This window comes from Heterocephalus glaber, unplaced genomic scaffold (genome assembly GCF_053883595.1).
Source record: "Heterocephalus glaber isolate CG9 unplaced genomic scaffold, H.glaber_assembly_v1.0 deba00001737, whole genome shotgun sequence".
Classification (NCBI taxonomy): Eukaryota; Metazoa; Chordata; class Mammalia; order Rodentia; family Bathyergidae; genus Heterocephalus; species Heterocephalus glaber.
Window position 1 is genome coordinate 4,236,694 of NW_028258445.1, and position 19,257 is coordinate 4,255,950.

General features: G+C 47.5%; 1 protein-coding gene across 3 annotated transcripts in view; it reads left to right on the forward strand.

Annotated features, from left to right (window-relative positions):
- Positions 1-19,257, forward strand: part of LOC147821432 (uncharacterized) — a 483,327-nt gene that overhangs the window by 72,895 nt on the left and 391,175 nt on the right. Inside the window, exons 1-2 of one of the 3 annotated variants that reach the window (XR_015447028.1) lie at positions 1,145-2,305; positions 2,763-2,906. The gene's annotated coding sequence lies outside the window, so the exon portion shown is untranslated. Of the gene's footprint in view, positions 1-1,144; positions 2,306-2,762; positions 2,907-19,257 lie in introns of those variants that run through there. The other 2 variants (XR_015447029.1, XR_015447030.1) reach the window with 2 other exon arrangements.

Here is a 19,257-nt window from a genome sequence, read left to right on the forward strand (position 1 = left end):
GTGGAGTGGACACCAGCAGGACCCCCGGCCTGCTGCTGCCTGAGGCAGAGCATGGAGAGTGAGCACGACCACAGCTGTAGCACAAAGGGACGTCTTTGTTTTAATTAACTGACTCGACATTCCTGCTCAGTGTCGGGTACATGGTGTACGTGAACGACCTGGAAGACATTTTCTTATTTCATTCTTCATTCAGCATCTGGCTGGGCTTCCAATTCAGAGGTGTTTCACTGGTGTTCCTAATAGCCATGGGCCTTTGCTGGACACACAGGGAAACTGACTTGAGGATAGAACGTGTGAACTCTGCCACTTTGGAGAGTTGAGAAGAAGCCTTAGTCTCCTCAGTTGTAAGATGAAATAGTGACAGTGCAAATTATCCCTGGAACACGGCCCTTAGTAGGGGAAAACAGTATGTACTGCCTATTTACTCTATGTTGGAATCATGTGAGCTATTTTTCCCGTAGTAGCGCCTCCAGTCCTCACAATTCACATTCAAATTGGGCTTTTACAAGGAACTTAAATTCATAGTATCTAAGAAATTTGTTAAAGACAGCAAATAGATGGAGGGGCGTGGTGGCACATACATATATTCCCAGCACTTGGGAGGCGGAGGCAGGAGAATCCCTGTGAGTTTGAGCCCAGTGTTTACTATGTAGTGAGTTTAAGGCCAGTCTGAGTGACATAGTGAGACCATCTCAAAAACAAAACAGAACAGAAAAACAAAACACCCAAAAAACAAACAAAAGAGCAATTATTCTGTTATTAGATGCTTTGTATGTGCTACATACCATATGTTTTGTTTCCTTGTGGCTACATTATAAAGCATATTATTATTATCTGGATCTGTAAGGAGGAGAGCTTTTTGGTAATTCATCAAGATCACACAGCCAGTAAGTGCTGAAGCCAAGATTTGAACTCATGTTTTTTCAACTCTTAAACCTATGTTTTTACTGAACATAGAGCTGTCTAGTGGAGCAGCCTTCCTGTGGAGCTGTATTGGTTCTAATCCTACTTGAATGAGTCCAAGATGCACTTGCTTGATTCTGCATTCCACTGATACTAGTCAAGAGCTAAGGGAATACAGAGTGCCCTAGGAAAAAGGATGCTTCAAAGGCACAGCTCGCCATATGTGCCGAGCAGGAGAAGTTAAACGGGAAGAGACCAGACAGGTGAGGACTTCCATAAATCATCTCAAATTTGAGACGTGATTTGCAGCTGGCGTGGGGTGCAGGGTGTATGTTTGTGTGCTGGGGAAGAGGGCGCGAGATTTGAGTCGAGTGAGGTCATGTCTGACAGGAGGGGGAGGCCGATGTGCTGAGTGCGTGGCTTCGTTTATGGAGTGCAGGGCTGGTGCCACGCATGGCAGTGGGGACCGGGAACTGGGGAGAGAGCACCTTGGGCGCTCCCTGGGAGTGGAGGTGCATAGTGTTCACATGGGGTTCAAGTTTGGACTTGGGGCTGCTGCTCAGCACGTGGGCAGCTGCTGACGAATGGTTGGCAGGAATGATGCGCCCCAGGCAAGATGCCTGCGGGAGCTGCAGCTTAGCTCTCCTAACTCCGGGCAAGTTGGTCCACCTTACTGAGCACTGAAGGTAACAGTGATCCCCTCCCTCCCAGGATCCTGTGAGAAATGGCCGACAAACATGGTTCTACGGGCCACGTAAGTGCTAAGCAAATGCCATCACTCCTCTCAGGACAGTGCCGTGTCTATTCCGTCTGCCAAACTCTTCAGTGACACAAACCCAGGGCCTCAGGCTCAGATGTTCTTGCAGAAGCATGGCTTACACCACCGGGCAGATGAGGTTAGGGAGTCTCACTCCGAGAGGGGCAGACAAACGGAAAGAGAGGAGGCCGGAAAGCATTGCTGACTCATGCTACCAGGCCTGCGGTCTGGGCTCAGGTTAGGCGTGCTTCAGTGCCTGTCTGTTGGAAAGCCACTGACTGCCTTAATCTTTCCAAACAAGACTCGATCTACATATTTCCATAAGAAAAAGTGCGCTGGGAGTGGAGAATAAAGGGAGCATACTTTGGCCGGGTTTTCCCCTGTGCCTGATTCAAACAGAACCGCTCAGCTGCTGGCAGTGATCTGGATGGCTGCTGGTGCCCCTCACTCCGGAACAGTTTAAAAGCTGCTGGAAGTCACCGGAATAGGCCGCAGAAGGGAGACAGCCCCCTGGCTGCCGGAGAACTTGGGCTTCGAGGTACTGGCTCTTCCTCATAGCAGTCCGTCCTCAGTGGCTGTGGCCAACAAGGCTTGTGCGTCTGTACTTCAGGTTATGGCTGACCAGGAAAACACCTCCTCAGTCTGGTGAGCTGGTTACATCCAAAGCAACCCACCGACCCAGCTCTTTCTCTTCCTCCCTGCTTCTTTCCTTCCTTTGACAGCATGTACAGTTGGCTTCTAAGGCAGAACTAAGATGTGCAGTTCGCTATTCCAAGTCGGGGTGGGCAGCGTCATCTCTGGTTAAGGGTGAGATGCTCGGCCTGAGCTCCAGGACTGCAATGTTGCTGCTTCTGGAACCTTCCACACCCGCCTCCATGCGCGGCTCTGTCTGTTTCTGTCTGTCCTCTGGCTGTTTCCTGCCAGTCTGTTTTTTCGGGCACCTTTGGTGACCCTCTAAATTTTGGATTGATTCTGTCAATGCCGAGTCCTCGATCTTCTTCCCTTTCTGAGTTCTGCTTCTCATGAAATATTGGAAGAACATTAAATATCGATGATGCTGGAATTCATGTGCTGACCTTGGACCTCTGCCTTCATCTTTCAGATTCATGAATCCAGCTGCTTCCCTTGCTCTCCACTTGGATACTGACGCAGGACTTCAGATTAACGGGTCCCAAATTGGACTAGTGAATTGTCCTTGACCAATCCTGCTTCTGGTAAAGGCTCGTAGATATGGACTGCATCTCCTGTAAGTAGTGTGATCCCAGTGAGTTCTGGGATGGGCGTGCATGTTGAAAGCCCCTGATATGACTCAGCACCCTGTCAGTCATTCCTGTCAGTCATATCCAGAGACCCAGTGAGAGACCCCCGAACCCTGCCTGGGGTGCACAGCTTTTAAAATTCAAAAGCCTGATTTGTCTGGGCACCGTGCTTTTTATTTTCCTGCAGCCCTGACACCACTTTTTCTGTTCATGCCAAGTTTCTGTTTCTGCCGGCACAGACCTGCCCTGAGCATGTCTTGCGTTATCGTCAGTAAATGTACCTGCCTTCATCTTTCACCATTAGATGTTCCCTTGCAGTTCTTTGCTCATCCTACACAAGAGCCTGGATCTTTTGTCACCTCCAATCATGTAGTATCAACACCCCTCATCTGGTCATTCAGGCCAGACACTTAAGGGTTACCCTGATTGTGTGTTTTTCCTCTATGTTCTTTGTCCATCAACAAGTCCTCCAAAATATATTCAGACTCTCAGCACTTGCCACCATGCAGACTGCCACCAGCATGGCTCAAGCCACGCTGATCTCTCTCGGACTCTGCCTCAGCCACCTTCGGAAGGATGTCCCTGTGCCTGTCTTGCCTCCTGCAATTACTCTCCACAGAGCACTAGGTAGAAATTTTCGCTTATGCTCACCATTTATTTATGTTTCATGAAGTGACTTGAAGGAGGCAAATGACTCATTGGAGTCAAACAGGTGCAACGATGCAAGGGTTTGAATCCAGCTCTCCATGGCCCTAAAAGGAGTTAGCTTCTGGTTGGCTTTAATCCCATCATCTAATTGCTCAACTTAGAGAGGGTTCAAGATGCTTCTAAAGGTGGATTTGTGCTGGATGTGATTCCGAGGGCTTCACTCATTTAGCCCCGTCATACTTGTCTTGGTGAGCCTTGCGTCACCGAAAGTGAAGCAGCTCAGGGAGTACACTTATGAAGAGAGGTTTTGGCCCCTCAGTTGGCCCTGTTGCCTTTGGTCCTTGGGAGGCTACAGGGTGGGGTCCAGGCAGTGAAGGGCCCGGGTCAGGTCCCCATCAGGCTGCTCCTCCGGTGGCCTCACCCTCTCCCACGAGGCTGCACCACTTCCCAGGAAGGCCAGTGGGCACCATCCATCAGCACTGGGCCCGTGGGGTCATTCAAGGTCTCAGCTGTAGCTGACTTTATCATTGCTTTCTCAGTGTAAGGAAACTGAGGCACGTGGCTGCCCAGGTGCTTGCGCAAGGTCCCTGAGCCGTGGCCACCGAGGGCTCTGAGTTGGGTCCAGCCCTGTTGCCCTCTGTGGAAGCCGGGTGTTGGTTTCACTGCAGGATCCATTGCATCCGCCTGGGAGTATTCATTTTCTCTTGGGCGTTGGTTATTTCCTCTGCTAATGAATTTACTGGGAAAACAAAACTTATCCATCAGTTGACTGGTGGTATCTCAGGGGCAGCTGAGTGGAGAATTATAATGGCTTTTAGCTTTCTTTTATGTGCCCGTTGTTAGGGGCCCATGTTTTGAGTTTTAGGGGAAGTTTATCCCAGGGGCAGGCTAAACACGAACTCCCAAGTCGCTCGGAATATTTTCTGTTTGGAAACATTTCTCCCAAAGGCTCTGCCCTGAAAGCTGCTGTGTGGAATGGCAAATGCTATCCTGTCCCAAGGGGCTGCTTGCAGTTTAAAAAATAGTTGCCTCTCTCTCACACCTGTGCTGTGTGGTTTGTAGATTTATTTATCAGGGAAAACTTCAACAAGGACTGTGTTTAAAGAAGTGAAAGAACTTTAATACTGAAAAGAGGAGGTTTCCTGGCTGCCAGCTCCACGTTCTGGACACACCAAGCCAGCTTGCTGTTGGACTTAGCAGTCTCTGTCCTGCTTCTGTCTCACAGGGAGACAGTGCATTGTGTACTTCACCTGGGCCGTTTGTTATGTATCATGGCCTAGAAACAGAGTTTTGCTTCCTCACCCTGCAACTGCTTCCATTTTTGTGAGTGATTTGGGAGATCGGGCACTCAACACCGTTACTGATTGAACTTTGCCAACTCGGTGTGGTGTCAGAATGCCTGGCTCATTTTAATCTGTCTCAAGGCCGTGTTTTATGCTTACCGTGTTTAATTTATCCCTGGCTTGTGTTTGCTCGACGTTAATGTGAAGATCGAGGGCTCTCGGGCGTTTTGTGACTGGCGGGAAAGCTTCGGGACGTGTACATTCGGCCCTGCAGGGTGACATCGAGGCCTGCAGACAGAGCTCAGGGCAGTTTCTCTCTTGCTGTCGCCCCAGACTACACTCATAAGCAAAGGCAGGGGGTTTCTACGGTAGAATATTTAATCTACGTAACAGGCTATTTTTGGCTCCCTGTGGTGCTGTCGGCTTCTCCCAATACAAATTCTGTCAGATTTTCGGGGAATTCAAAGAGTTATCCTATGTGACGAATATGGTGCGGTTTTCAGTATTCTGAAATACTTTCACATTTGCACAGCGAAGCCCTGTGTCCGTGTCCCTGGGACTCCCTGGTTGTTACGCCGCTTCCACCCTCCGCATCCTTGCTGGCTTGAGACTCGTTTAAGCGGAGAAGCGGAAGCGCCCGTCCGTCCTAGTGCGGGCGGGGTTAGCGTGACCGAGGCTGGTGGTGGTGGTGGGGGCAGCGGCGGGGTGGTGGCCGCGTCTCGGGGGTGCGCGGCGCCTCCACGGGGCACATCCCCACGCGGGGCCAGAGGTGAGGTCGCTGCCTCTCACCAGGGCTGACGGTGACGGTGACGGTGACGCCACGCCCGGAGCGCCGCGGCCCGGAGCAGCAGGAGGGGCCGCTCAGCCCGGGACCCCGAAGCCCGAAGCCCTGGCTTTCCTGCCCGGCCCGGGGAACGCGGGCTGGGATGTGGGCTGGCGAGAAGCACGATCTCCCCTGAGAGGGACATCTTATTCTGGAGTGGAAGCCAACCGAAACGCCCGGAGCCTGGGCCTTTTTATTCAGCCGAGAACAAGAGATCAATTTTCAACATAAAAGGAGGGCAGGGCGAGGGCCAGGGCTGGGGTGATGGGCCGGAAAGGACGAGGTTTGGGCTCACGTTCTGGCTTAGGGTGCTGCGATTCGGCCAGCCCGCCCCGCCCCTCGCCGTGCACTAGGGAAATGAACCCCAAACTCCCGACTGCACAATGGAAGCGGTCTTTTCCTAATAGAAGAAAATTCTCCCTGCGATATGAATTTGAGCAATGGCTATTTGATTTCTATGGAGGGAGGGAAGCGGCAGAGCAGTCAGCGCTGTTCGGGAGGAAATGTAAATGCGCTGCTCAGGAGCAAGGCAGGGACGTCTCGCGGGCTGCTTATTAGAACCCGCTGCCTTTCATCCCCTGGCACGGAGCGGCAGATTGGAGGCTGGAAGCTTTTTATTTAATTCTCAGGGCAATTAGGGGAAGGAAACCCAGGCAGAGTGACTTGCGACTGCTCATTACCTTCTGGCGGGCAGAAGGAGAGCACATCTTTTAAATGTTAAGATCAGATTATTTATCAGTTTCACTTCGCCATTCAAGGGCAGGCAGGGTGGGTAACTGGGTTTCCAGCCTAGCAGCTTCCGCACACAGCTGGCTTCCTCTGAGTGATAGATGGGTCAGAGTCTGCAGCGGCCGAGCTCAGTCTTCCTGGAAGGACAGATTCTGGGGAACAAACAAGTTTCTATAAACGCCAGCAACTTCTAGGCAGCCCTGCACCCCTCAGTCTCGTAGAAGGGCCGTGGCAGGGCGGCTGTCCCTGGGTCTCGCTGTGCAATGCTGGCACCCCTCGAATTAACTGGAAGCCTCCGATGCCAGAGACTGTTCTCACACACAGCACGGGGTCTTGGGCTGTTCTGAAGGACAAGTGAATCCAGACACGGGAGAGTTCTGGTCCTTTCATTTTTGGGCAGTGATAGCTGACAAGCTCCTTCCTCGGAGGACACAGGCTAATTTCAGTTTTCTGTGGAATTTGCTGAATATTGTGCCCTCAGAGTTTTCCTGGTTTTCTTTGTGGGGCTCTCCAAAGGCTGTATTCATTGAAGGGATTTTAGGTAAAAATGAGAATTAACCTTTCCTGGCTTTGGCAACTGAGGGTCGTTGGAGTTATTTCTGGGATGCAGAAAGAGCAACCCAGCCCAGCCCAGCCCAAGGAGGACAGGGCCGGGCCTGGGACCTGCGTGGCAGGAGAGTAGGGCTTTTTTTCTTTCTTTTTTTTTTTTTTTGATACTGGGGATCGAACTCAGGTCCTTGCGCTTGTGCAGCAGGCAGCAAAACTATTGGGCTGAAACTCCAGCCCAGGAGAGAGGAGCTCTTGCTGGGAGCTGGTGTTAATGTGACTCCCTTGGACTTCCCATTGTTTAATTTGGATACCAGATTCTGGGGAAGAAAAGCAGCTCCTTCGGCTTCAGCCAGGTGCTCTTTTGAGGTCTTAGCAGCTGTGGGCGGGGAGGGCAGGGAGTCCCAGAGCTGAGATACGGCCCCTGTCCACAAGTGTGGAAGTCCTCACAGAGAGTAGAGATAGGAAGACTGGTCTATTATCACCGAGTAGTCTTTGTGTATAAGAGAGAAGCAATTTGTTATTTAAACTCCCAGCAGACAGTAGGCACTTCTGAATCCTCCGGAAGTGGCAATTTCTCCTTGGAACAGATGAATCTTTTGGCACTGGGAAAAAAAGATAAGCTGCAGGGAAAGGCTTGGGGAGCATAAGAAAGAGAAAAGGAGGTAAACGGCTTTTATCAATACTGCGGGAGTTTGGAGGGTGCCAGGGACTGGCAGGGGATGAAGGGTGAAGGTCTAATGAGGAAGGTAAGGTCCACAGGGAGTGGACAGTGTGCTCGGAACTGGGCACCGTGCATCCAGTTTGTAATTTAGTTTGCTGGGTGGTGCTGACACCCCCAGAGCTCAGCACACTTGTAATTTGTGCCTGTCCTCAGTTTGTTGGTATTTCAGGCAGGGAAGGAGTTGATGGTTCTGTTGTCAGCTTTCTGTTACTGTAACAAATACTGGAGACAATCAATTTAGAAAAGGTTTAGTTTGGCTGGCAGTGTTGGAGCGTGCTGTCCGTGAGTGACGGGTGGCTTGGGGCATGTGGTGATGAGGCTGGCCACCATGGCGGGCGGTGGGGTCCAATATTGGCATCAAGTGCAGCCTCCAGGGGACCTCAGCTCTCTACCCAGGATGACCGCCTGCCAAAAGTGCCACGCGGGGAGCAAGCCTTTAACATAGGGGCCTTTGGGAGCCCTTAAACTCTAAAATACTGCACAGCAATGGCTAAGTAGTAGGAAGGGTGCAGTGAAAGGATCCCTAACCCAAATACTGGACCCACAAGGAACCTGAGGGCCCAGCAAAATAAGAGAGATAGCAATGCTTCTTTCTCTCTTTCTGAAGAATCTCGGGAGAGGCTGAGAGGGAAACTTATTCCCCCCTGCGGTGAGGGAATAGGATAAGAGTTTACATTCATTTGAAATTTAATAGAGAGGCTAACTCCAGCTGAGCAGAAGCTGCATATTCATTGAAATAATACTAATGTGGTAATGTGGGGGAATTTTTAGTTGTTGTTTAAAGGTTTCACCTTGAACCTGCAACCATAGCACCTCCAGGGGCTGCATTTTACACCCGTCATCACAGTAGGGCCGGGGGCTGGTAATGCTTCACTTTGCTCAGGAAAATAGCTCACTGTGATAAAGCTTTCCAGGGTTGCTCTGTCTTTGCAGTGGGAGGGAACGGAGGTGTGATTCCCCCTGGCCCTCTAGCTGCCATCCTCCAGTCTGACATAAACTCAGACAAGAAGTAGAACAGTCTGTGGAAAATTCAAGTTTATAAGTGGTTCTGAAAAAACGTTTTGCTCCATCAGTTTTCAATTTTTCATTCTGTGGAAGACATTGATGGAATTCCAGGTGCCATTTTTAAGGTGCCAGGAGAACTAGGGTGGATCCTCCTGGGTAACGGCTCCTTTTACTGATGTCTTCATTTATGCGTTCAGTCTTCTGTCAAGGATGCATTTAACACAGGTAATGCTTTAGGAAGAGGCTAGATACTGAGTGCATTAAAAAGGCAGGCATTTAAATAAGGAATTAAAACACTGAGACAGGTGCCAGTGAAAGCTGCATGAAGCACTAGAGGGGACATGAAGAGCAGTCAAATAAAAGAGTTACACTTAGAATTGAGAACAGAACAAAATGAGGAGGAGAAAAGAATTTTATATTTCACCTCATCTTTATTTCATAAAATGTATCCTTATTTCTTATTGCTTGCAGGTTGATGACATCATTTTTGTGGTTGTTGTTATAAGAAGCTTGTTTTAGATGGTGGTTTGTTTGTTTATTTATTGTAATTTTAGTGAACTGACCTCAGGCCTCTGACTATGAGGTACACAGATTTTGAATTTTGAATGAACATTTGAAATACAATTTGTTTCAATTTGGAATTGTCTGTGTTGGTGTTAACATTTTAAGGGTGAATTCCTAGTGAGGTGCATTTCAACACTCAGCCTATGGAAGTATAACTGTGGTTATGAATGTATTAGTGAGCTTTCCTGTTGCTGAGACAAAATACTTGATGTCTGAAATTTAAAGGAGGAGAGGTTCATTTGGCTCACAGTTTCAGTGGGTTCAGTGCATGGTTATCTGCCTCAAAGCAGAAACTGCATGGCAGAGGGCCTGGCAGAGGAGAGCTGCTCACACCAGGGCAGCCAGGAAGCAGAGAGCAAAGGGAATATCCAGGGACAAAAATACAGCCTTCCAGGTCACGCCCCAGTGACCTGACTCTTCCAACCAGGCTGTACCTCTTTTTTTTTTTTGGTACTCGGGATGGAACTGAGGACCTTGTGTTTGCCAGGAAGGCACAGTGGCACTGAGCTACACCCCCAGCCCCAGGCTGTACCCCTTAAAAGCACATAAACTCCTGAACTCATCCATGGATGAATCCACTGATGGGTATAGCACCCCCACAATCCCATCACTTTCTAGACACATGGGCTTCTGGGGGGCATTTGAGATCTGAACCATAACAATTGGAATTGTCTGTCTGTGTTGGTGCCAACAATTGAAGTATGAATACCTAGCCATTACCGTACATTCCAATTATCAGGCCTATAGAAGTATAACTATGAAAGTAGCTATGAAAATAATATTGTTGCTATGGCTAACTTGAAAAGCCAGGAGACTAAATTCAGACTCTTACTACTAGTTACTTTGATTAATGATGTGGTCCTTAGGCTAGAGAAATTTGGCATTGTTGACTAATGGTTAACTAACATTGGTTTTAAAAGCATACACATTTTCTCTCTGAACTTGTGAACTTATGTTTGAGGATAATCACAAATCTGTTGTTTAATTCCAATTTCAAATGCAAACAGTCAATTCTACACTTTGGCTTTAGTTCTGTGTCAATTAAATAGTCTGATGTTACACATCCCCCTTGTAGACTGAGAACCATACACCCCTAGCTTTAGGGAATGTTGGTTCCCTATGGCTAGAGCTGAATTTCTCCCTAGAAATTGCCCTTGGCAGAAGGGGGCTGCCTGATTTAGGCTGCCTGTCTTCCCTGTGTCTGTAGCTGGTTGAAGTGGAGGTGAAAATGCCTGGTGGCTTTTCCTCCATATAGGGCAACTCTGAAGGGTGTTGGGTAGAAGAGAGCAATGCATCATTATAGCATAGTTCCAGGGATGCTGCTGGGCCTCAGCAGACATGGCAGGGCTGCACCAGGCTTGGAGCTGCCTTGATGGGCTGGATTTGGTGAGATTTGCCATGCCATAGCTGGACAGGATCAGCAGCAATGTGTCAGAAGAAGGAAATGACACATCTCATCGTGCCTGAGCAGGACCAGAAGGGCCAAGTGAGCCTAGGCTCTTCTGTCCATCACCACCCTTCCCCTGGCATCAATCCCTTGGCTCCCTCGTATGCCTTGTGCAGGGTCTTTTATGACTAGATAATCAAGGAAGAAAAAAGCCAAGCTTTGTTTAGGGGTAAATTAGCCTAGTACAAGGACAGAAGTTAAAAATAGGCTGCTGCTTTGTAGCTACACCGCTCAGGGGTGGCCCTGAAAGACAGCAGTGAAGGTAAATCCCACAGTGGTCAGCATTTGTGTGAGGAGAGTCAGGCTGCCCGGGTCATTCCCCATCTCGAGGTTGGCACAACAGAGCAGTCACTGTGACAGTGATGGAGGCTATGCATAGACCCCAAAGTGTGGCCTTCCATGCATAGAGCTTGATCTGCTACTAAATGTGCAAAATGCCAGCCACAGGGATAACCTAGGCTCCCAATGCAGCACTCTCTTCAGGAGACCAATAATGCACTGGGTGTCAGGTTGATTGCATTGTACACTGGCCAGCATGGGAGGGAAAACAGTTCCTCTTGACTAGAGATGGTGCACATTTGATCTGCCAATATGGTAGCTTCAGGCCAAAGGATCTACTTTAGAGTAGAGCAGATAGACAGGGCACATGTGACCATGGGGTCAGTTGTCCTTTAACATACCATGCCCCATGGAGTATCCTGGTTGAATAGAGAGAACTTTGAAGGCTCAATTCTGGTGCCAGCTTGAAGATGATATGCTTTGAGAACAAGGCGCTACTCTCTAGCATGTGCTGGATAGCACCGGCCAATGACTGATATGGGAAATAAAAATGGCCTTGTTTATAGTTCTGAGTGGTTCAGTGGGGGTATTTGTGCTTCCAGTTCCTATAATTTCAGGAACTGAACAGGTCCATTGATGGACAGAGAAAGAACTTTAAACTTTCAGCTGTCTATCACCTGGTCACTTTGGACTTCTTGTACCAAGAGACCAGTGGAAAAGAAGAGTCAGTCATCATATTGGCAAGGGAGTCAATGCTGACCATTAGGATGAAGGTGAGTGGCTGTTTTATTTCAGCAACAGGCAGAACTTATCTAACATACTGATGACCCACTGAGGCATCTCTTGAATTCCCTGCTCAGTTTTCATGGTAATTGTACAATTGTAATAACCATGGACAGAAAAGGCCTGGTGTCTAGGGGCTCAGAGGCCCTGGGCCTGAGGGTCTGGGCTGCTTTGAGGCACCAGCTGTTTAGACTGCAGAGCTGTGAGATGAGGAAGAAGAGGAGATCTCATTACTTTCTCAACACTGACACATTGGCTGCTGTATGTTAGGGTTTGGATCTACAATGTCCCCCAATGCTTCATGTGTTCAGATCAATCCACTGGTGAGTTTATAGCTAGATGTGCTGTGAGGAGGTGGGGTCTGGTTGAAAGAGGTGGGTTACTGAGGGTGCGACCTGGAAGGCTGTATGTTTGTATCCTCGGCTCTTCCTTTCTTTCCATGATTCCTGGTGTCACGAGGTAAGCAGCGTTCCTCCATCATGCCTTTCTACCCTGCTGCTCTGCCTTGGAACCAGCTAGCAATGGACTGAATCCCCCCAAACCATGAACCTCTCCTCCTTTAAGCTGTGGGTTTTGGGTATTGCCTAGCAATGGGAAAGCTGACTAATACACTGTGATCTGTTCTCCTGTAAATTTCTGGCTGGAGGATTCTGAAGGAGCTCTGAGGTGGGTTGCCTCACTATATGATGCAAGTGGAGCCAGCAGATCCAGAGAGAGGACTTCCCTGGATGTTCTGCTGAGTTCCACACTGCACTTTTCCGGACAGAGACATTTGTTCTCTAGTTGCCAGGAGGATTGCCTGCTGACACTTCACAGCTGAATCTTTTTCAGGGCCCTTTCCCTGCCAGTGGAAGCTGCCTTGCCCATATTAGTTCCCCTCTCTGGGGAAGCCTTTGTCCAGTGACTGGGATGTAAAAGCCCAGACTCTTTTGCTTCAATCCAGAACTTTCCTGAAGGGCTGCCTCCCTCACCCCCAGCTCCTCATGGGGCTGAATGAGGCCTCTGAGAAATCTGTATTGCCCTTCAGCTTCTCACTTTGCCTATTGGTGCTTCTCTGATTCTTTGAGAGCTGTTTCCTAGGGTGCTTGCCAGTAAACCTCCTCTACACCAGTCTCCACTATGCATCATGTTTCCCTGGGAAGTTGATCCTGGGCTAATAGGGAGATGTCTCAAATGGACACAGCTCAAGGTCAGGAACAGCTGAATGAATCAGATGCAGAAAGCCAAAGAGTCACAATCAAGCTAAGTCATGTGGAGCCACTCTTCCTGAATGTAGAGGTTTTGATAATTTTTTGTGGGGATTTACCTTCAACATGAACTATTTGTACTATTTGCATCTGCTCCTCTCTGCCTCTCTTACCTTCTGCCTGCCAAATTCTTTACGTGCTCCTGGATCACTTGGTTCAGATAGAGAGAAGGGCGGGCAGAGGGAGGGAGAGAATCTGGTTGGGTCCAGCTGATAACTGGCTTTCTGTGTAGATGGATCCTTCCATTTCTCTCATTGGACTTTGCCGGCCAAGGGATGCATGCTTTCAAGATCCATGGTTCTTCTTGGTCCTGTCTGTGTGGTTGGGGTGAAGTGTCCTCAGCAGATGTGAATGTTGGCCCAAGTTCCCTTCAGAGTCCCGCACGGGGGTCACTGGGGAAGTGTTTAGTGCATTTCTCGACAAAGAACTGGAAATCTCTCTCTTCATTAAAAAGCCAAGGAACCGACAAAACTAACCAACCAACTAACCAGTCAACCAACTAACCAACTGACCGACCAACCAACATATCCCCTCCCCCACAAGCCATTTATATTCCTGGTGCTGTGGTTTCTTGACTGTCAGATTTTTGGACCACAAAAACAAAACAGAACAGAACAGAACAGCACAGCTTATCTGGGTATTAGTTCAACTACTTGCTGTCTGGCCTACTCATTATTAAGTGTCCCTTTGTAAAACGGGGATGAACTTCTCTGCTCGGTGGGAGTGTGGTGATGAGTGAATAAATCATGGAAGGAACGTGCACAAAGCTGGCGTACAGCTATCCGTCAGTACCGCATGGAGCTGGGGGGTTACTGTAATTTTTATTTTCATTACTTGCCATCCTTCAGTCTGGGAAACCTTTCTTTCATTTTAATTGTATTTGAGAGGTAAACCTTTGCAACTTTTTTTCAAGGAGAGGGATTTGCTCTGGAAAGTGTCAGCCAGTTATTTCCATCTCTAAGCTGTTAGGTCTGTAGTCCATGTTTTTCAATTTCTAGGGGTTAAATGAGGACGCCGAAATGTTGTTAGCATAGCACACAGTTTCAAGCCTTTGGGTTCTATTTGGTTAAGTGCTTTATGATCCATTTTATTTGTTAGTCCCAACACAGCCCTGTGAGGTACATGATTATTTTGATTTTTACTCCATAGATACTTTTTAATTAGCTTAAGTGAATTCAGGTAACCTCCAGAAGGTCAACAGTGGGGCTTAAAATTGAATTCCTTCAAATCCTACAATTTTACCTCGTCCTCTGAGCCCTGCTATTGCTCTTGATTTCTCTGTTTTTGACATGGTTATAGATGTAAGGTATTGTTCAAAAGGCAAAAGCAAAAAATCCATATGACTTTTAATGAAATAAGTTAAATCAAGCAAGACCCTATCAGCTCAGCATTAAATTACATTGATTTATTTTTTAAAGTTTTAGTTTATAAATGTCAGTTTCTTCAGTCTTGCACATGTTCCATATTTTTCCTTTACAAATCCATGAAGTGCCAGACCACTCAAATAATTTTAATGTTTAATATTTTATTTCTTGGTGACTGCCTTCTCACCAGGGAGTTAGAGAAACTTTTTCTTGGTCAGTCTTTTTCCTTCTGCTTTTGAGACCGTGCCAGCTCTGTGCTGTTAAATGACTGAGCTGCAGAGGCAATGCATTTGGAAATGGGGCAAACACAAGAACATACTATGAAATTTTGAAGTCTTCAAATGAAACCATGGCTCCTCAGGAGACCAGGAGAGGGGGTTTGGAGAAGAAGTTTTTGGAAGTGTGAGCCAAGACCTCTGAAAGTCAGGGTTTCTGAAAAGGTGGCAGTCTCCGTCCCTCCCTTTCCTGCCTTCCAGTCCTGAGATGAAGAGCCAACCAGCCCCAACTGTTTAACCTGTTGAATAACTTTAATTCTTGCTTATTTTCACTTCTAAACATAACATAACAACACGGATGACATCAGCTTTTAGAGATGCATGTTGTTATCTTTTTCTAGGCAGCAGGTTCCTCGAGAACTGGAAGGCTTCATTTGATCTTCCTCTCCTCATAATTCCTCTGGGGAGGAAGCTGAGTGCATGCAGGTGGGTACCTGAGGTCCAGGTCTCCCATGAAGTTTCAGGCAGCTATTGGCTGGGGTTGTGATTTCACCTGAACTTAGGAGAGAGATCAATTCCAGTCACTCATGCGGTTCTTAGGGGAAAAAAATCAAGTTCTGAGCCAGAGCTGAACAGGTACATCTTTGGAGCTGCTCACAGCATGGCCTCTGGTTCCCTCGCAAGGAGCAGGAGAGAGCAAGAAAGAGCCCAGAAGTTGGAGTCCCATCCCCAGTTCTCTTCTTAACCTTCAATATTATCTGATATGTGCCATATCCTGCCAGAGACAGCTAGCCCAGCCCACACTAAGACCCAGCGTGGCTATCAGAAGGCAGGAATCAGACTTCTGTGCTTTATCCTCTAGATCCTGGTAATTCATATCTATCCTACATGAAAATACCTCCACTCCAACCAATATCTTGCAAAGTTTCATATCATTACAGCATCAGCCCAAACTCCGGATCTTATCAAGTCAGGTCCAGGTGTCAAAAGAACTGGTCAGGTGTCATCAGCATTCTTAGAGTACCTGCCCATCAGTCTGCATCTGTGGAATTAAAGAGACACAATATCTCTTCTTCTCCACATCTGATGTACAACGGTGAGGCAGATATGGACTATATGTTAGAGATGTTTCTGTTTAAAGAGGGCAAAAGGAGAGTCAGAAGGAGTTACTGCCTGATGGGAGTTTTGAAGCCATGCTGAGCTAGTGGCTTAGATGAGTCCCACGTTGCAGACTACTTTCCATAGTGTTCAGCCCTCTTCTCTTGGTTCTGGGTCTTCAGCGCCCTTCCTTTGTCATGAGAGAGACGGCCCACTTGCAGTTGGACAGTTTCCTCTTCTTGTCTGGGGCTTGCCCTTGTTGCAGTGTTGTCTGTGCGCTAGACCCTTCCCTTCCTGTCACCTTGTGGAGTGCTCCCTGCTCAAAGTCTGAGCTGCTGAGTGTGTTTGTGAGGGCTCAGCAGCACCGGCCTGCTCGCAAGGGACCGGCACGCACCCAAGACATGCAGTGTCGCGCGCCCTCCAGACTCAAAGGTCGGGGGCTCCCTCCTCCTGAGAGGAGTTGACTATCAGTCGCTTGCCATTCTTTTGTCTGGAGCGTCTAGCATGTGCTCCAGCTGCCGCTTCTGGGTGTAGAGCCCAAGGGAGGGAAATCAGCATGCAAGAGAGCCCTCCAGGGTGAAGCTCACAGCGGCACAGACAGGACAGCCAGGGCATGAAGTCGGTGGGTGAACGGATAAAGGAAACATTGTCTGCATAAATAGTGGGAAGGCTTCAGCTACGCAGAAGAACACAGTCCCGTCCTTGGCACAAAATGGGTGGGACTGGAGGGCACCGTGTGTAGTGAGGTTGGCTCACAGAACGCAAGGGCTGAGTGCTCTCACATGGGGGCTAGGAGCCAGCCTGGCGGGAGAGAGGAAGCAGCTGGAGGCCGGGAAGGGGCATGGAAGCAGGGTGGTGAGCGGGGTCGGAGGTGAGCAGCGCACGCTGGACGCACGCGTGGAAATATCACACCGAACCCCATTAACGTGTGTAATTAACGCACATTAATCCTGTGGAACACAGAACCAAGGGTCATAATCAAGTAAATAGGAAATAGTTTTAATGAAATGATTTTTCTTGTATTCATTAAGTAGATTTTAAAGAATTACTGTTGGTGCTCAGTCTTTCCCTGAGGACCTCTCTTAAGTAGTCACTTAGGGGCGGATTCTGTGATCTGGGCATCACCAGGGGACTCAACCGGAGACACCACTTAAACTCAGTGCTCCACATTGGTTCTTAATGAGTGACCTGTGATTAACTTTTGGCAAGAGAGGTCAGGAGTTACATTTTGGATGAATGGGAACGGTACGTATTGCTTATGTACTGATCAAGTGTAGAATTGCAGGTAAACTATTTCTCTATGATCTATTTCTGGAAAATTGTACATTATATTTCTAAAGAGTTTCTATTAAACAAAACTTTTAGATTTTTATGGGTCAGATAGAACCAATATGAAATTTTCCACTCATTGTTTATATTTCCAAACTTTGCTGGGAAAGTATGGATTCCAGTTTACTGTATTTCTTAAAGATCTTTGATGTACACATTTAGCAATCTTTATTCAACTTTTAAAAATATGGTTCCTTGATTTTTTCATTCACTAATATTATTGGTACACTTTAGGAATACAATATGATGACATTCCTCATTGGGATCTTGTACCTGTACATGATACATCTTGGTTCTTATTTTATCCCCATTTCCCTGCCCTCCCTTCACCCCCTCCACCCTTCCCTATTTACAAAGACTTTGTTTCCATTTTTTCCTTTTCTCATATTTATTCCTTTCCCTTATTTTCTTTCCTCTACCCTTCCCACTGCTCCTTCCCCTTTGGACCTTTTCTTCCTATTTCATATTATCTATTATACATTTTGGTTCTTATTTACCCTTTCAGTTTCTCACACTAGAGAAACTATTCGGTATTTACACGTGTGTCCTATTTATTTCACTTAAGAGTATGGCCTTAATATACATCCACTTAGCTATAAATGTCTCTAGTTTCTCATTCTTTATGGCTGAATAGTACTCCTCTTCTTTTTTTGGGGGGGGGGTACCGGGGATTGAATTCATGCCCTTGCATTTGTGAGGCAGGCATGGTTCCACTGAGCTGAATTCCCAGCCCTGAGTAGTACTCTATTTTATATAAAAAACCACATCTTTATCCAGTCTCTTTTTTTTTGGTTTTGCTTTGTTTTGTTGCTTCCTTGATTTTCACAGGATCTTAGACAAGTGAAACACACTTCGTTGGATGTAAGAGTAGAAAAATACTTGCTCTGTAACATGATGGGAGGCTTTTTCCCATTTTTTCTTGTGCTGAAATACACATAACAAAATTCACCGAGTTAAGCATTTTAAGTATGCTTAACGTCCAGGGGTATGAAGCAAATCACATCTTTTGCAACCATCAGGAACATCTGCTCCAGGGCTCTCCATTCTGCAGAACTGAAACCAGGAACCCACAGAGCAGTTGCTCCCAGTTCTCCTCCCTCCAAACCCTGGTGACAGCCACTTCCCTTCTTGGCTCATCTCGGTGATGTTTTCTTAAGGCACTGGGATTCAATCCAGGACCCTAACCAAACTACATCCCTGGCCCCTTTTATTTTATTTTTAAAATTTTTATTTTGAGATAGGGCCTTGCTCAGTTGTTAAATTGCCCTGGGTGGGCTCGAATTTGTGATCCATCTGCCTCAGCCTTCCAGAGCAGTGGGAATACAGCGGGCACCATCTTGCCCAGTTTCTCTATGATTTCTGACTATACTAAATTCCTCTTATAAGTAAAATTATATTGTATTTGTGTTTTTGCAAATGGTTATTCTCACTTAGTTAATATCCTCAAGGTTCATTTCTGCTGTGGTTTATATCAGAGTTCCCTTCCTTTTTGAGGCCTTCATAATATTGCACAACATCTATATACTACATTTTGCTTATCTATTCATGTGCCAGTGGACACCTGAGTTGCTTTTGCATTTTAGCTCTCATGAATAAAGTTACTTATGAAGAAGCAACACCAATACTTCTTTGAGAGACAAGTGGCTTTTGTTCCATTTCTTTGTGTTGATTGTTGGAACAACATTTGTAATTTCTATATAACAAAATAAGTTGATTATATTAGCCAGACTCTCAGTTGAAAAGAAAATTTCAACTTAAGTGATACAGGGTGATATTTTGATAGAGAGAATATTTACAGAGGTGTGTGTGTGTGTGTGTGTGTGCGCGTGCGCATGTGTGGTTGTGTGTGTGTGCATGTGTGTACACGCAGGGAGTTTAAGGGAACTCCCAAGGAGTGTTCAGGTGCAACAGCAGGAAGCAGTAGCATCTCCAGTCCTGAGTGCTCGAGGAAGGGAAATGGGGTGAGGAGAACCCAGTGGAGGTGGGGCTGAGAAGGAAGCACAGATGGGCAGCCACTGCCGGACAGGAGCCAAGGTGGGCAGGTGTGGGGCAGCAGACCCCAGGCTCCTCTGCGCTGCCCTCCATCTTTGCCCATGGGTCCCACTGGTGCAGCCCACCAGGTCTGCCAGCGGCGTGAGGTGAGTGGCGGTTCTCACGAGGAAGGAGCAGGGAGAAAGGACAGAGGCACGAGGAAGGGCCCCTCCTCAGGTAAACATTTTCAAATGTTAGTGATTAGGGGGAAATGCCTGGCTTC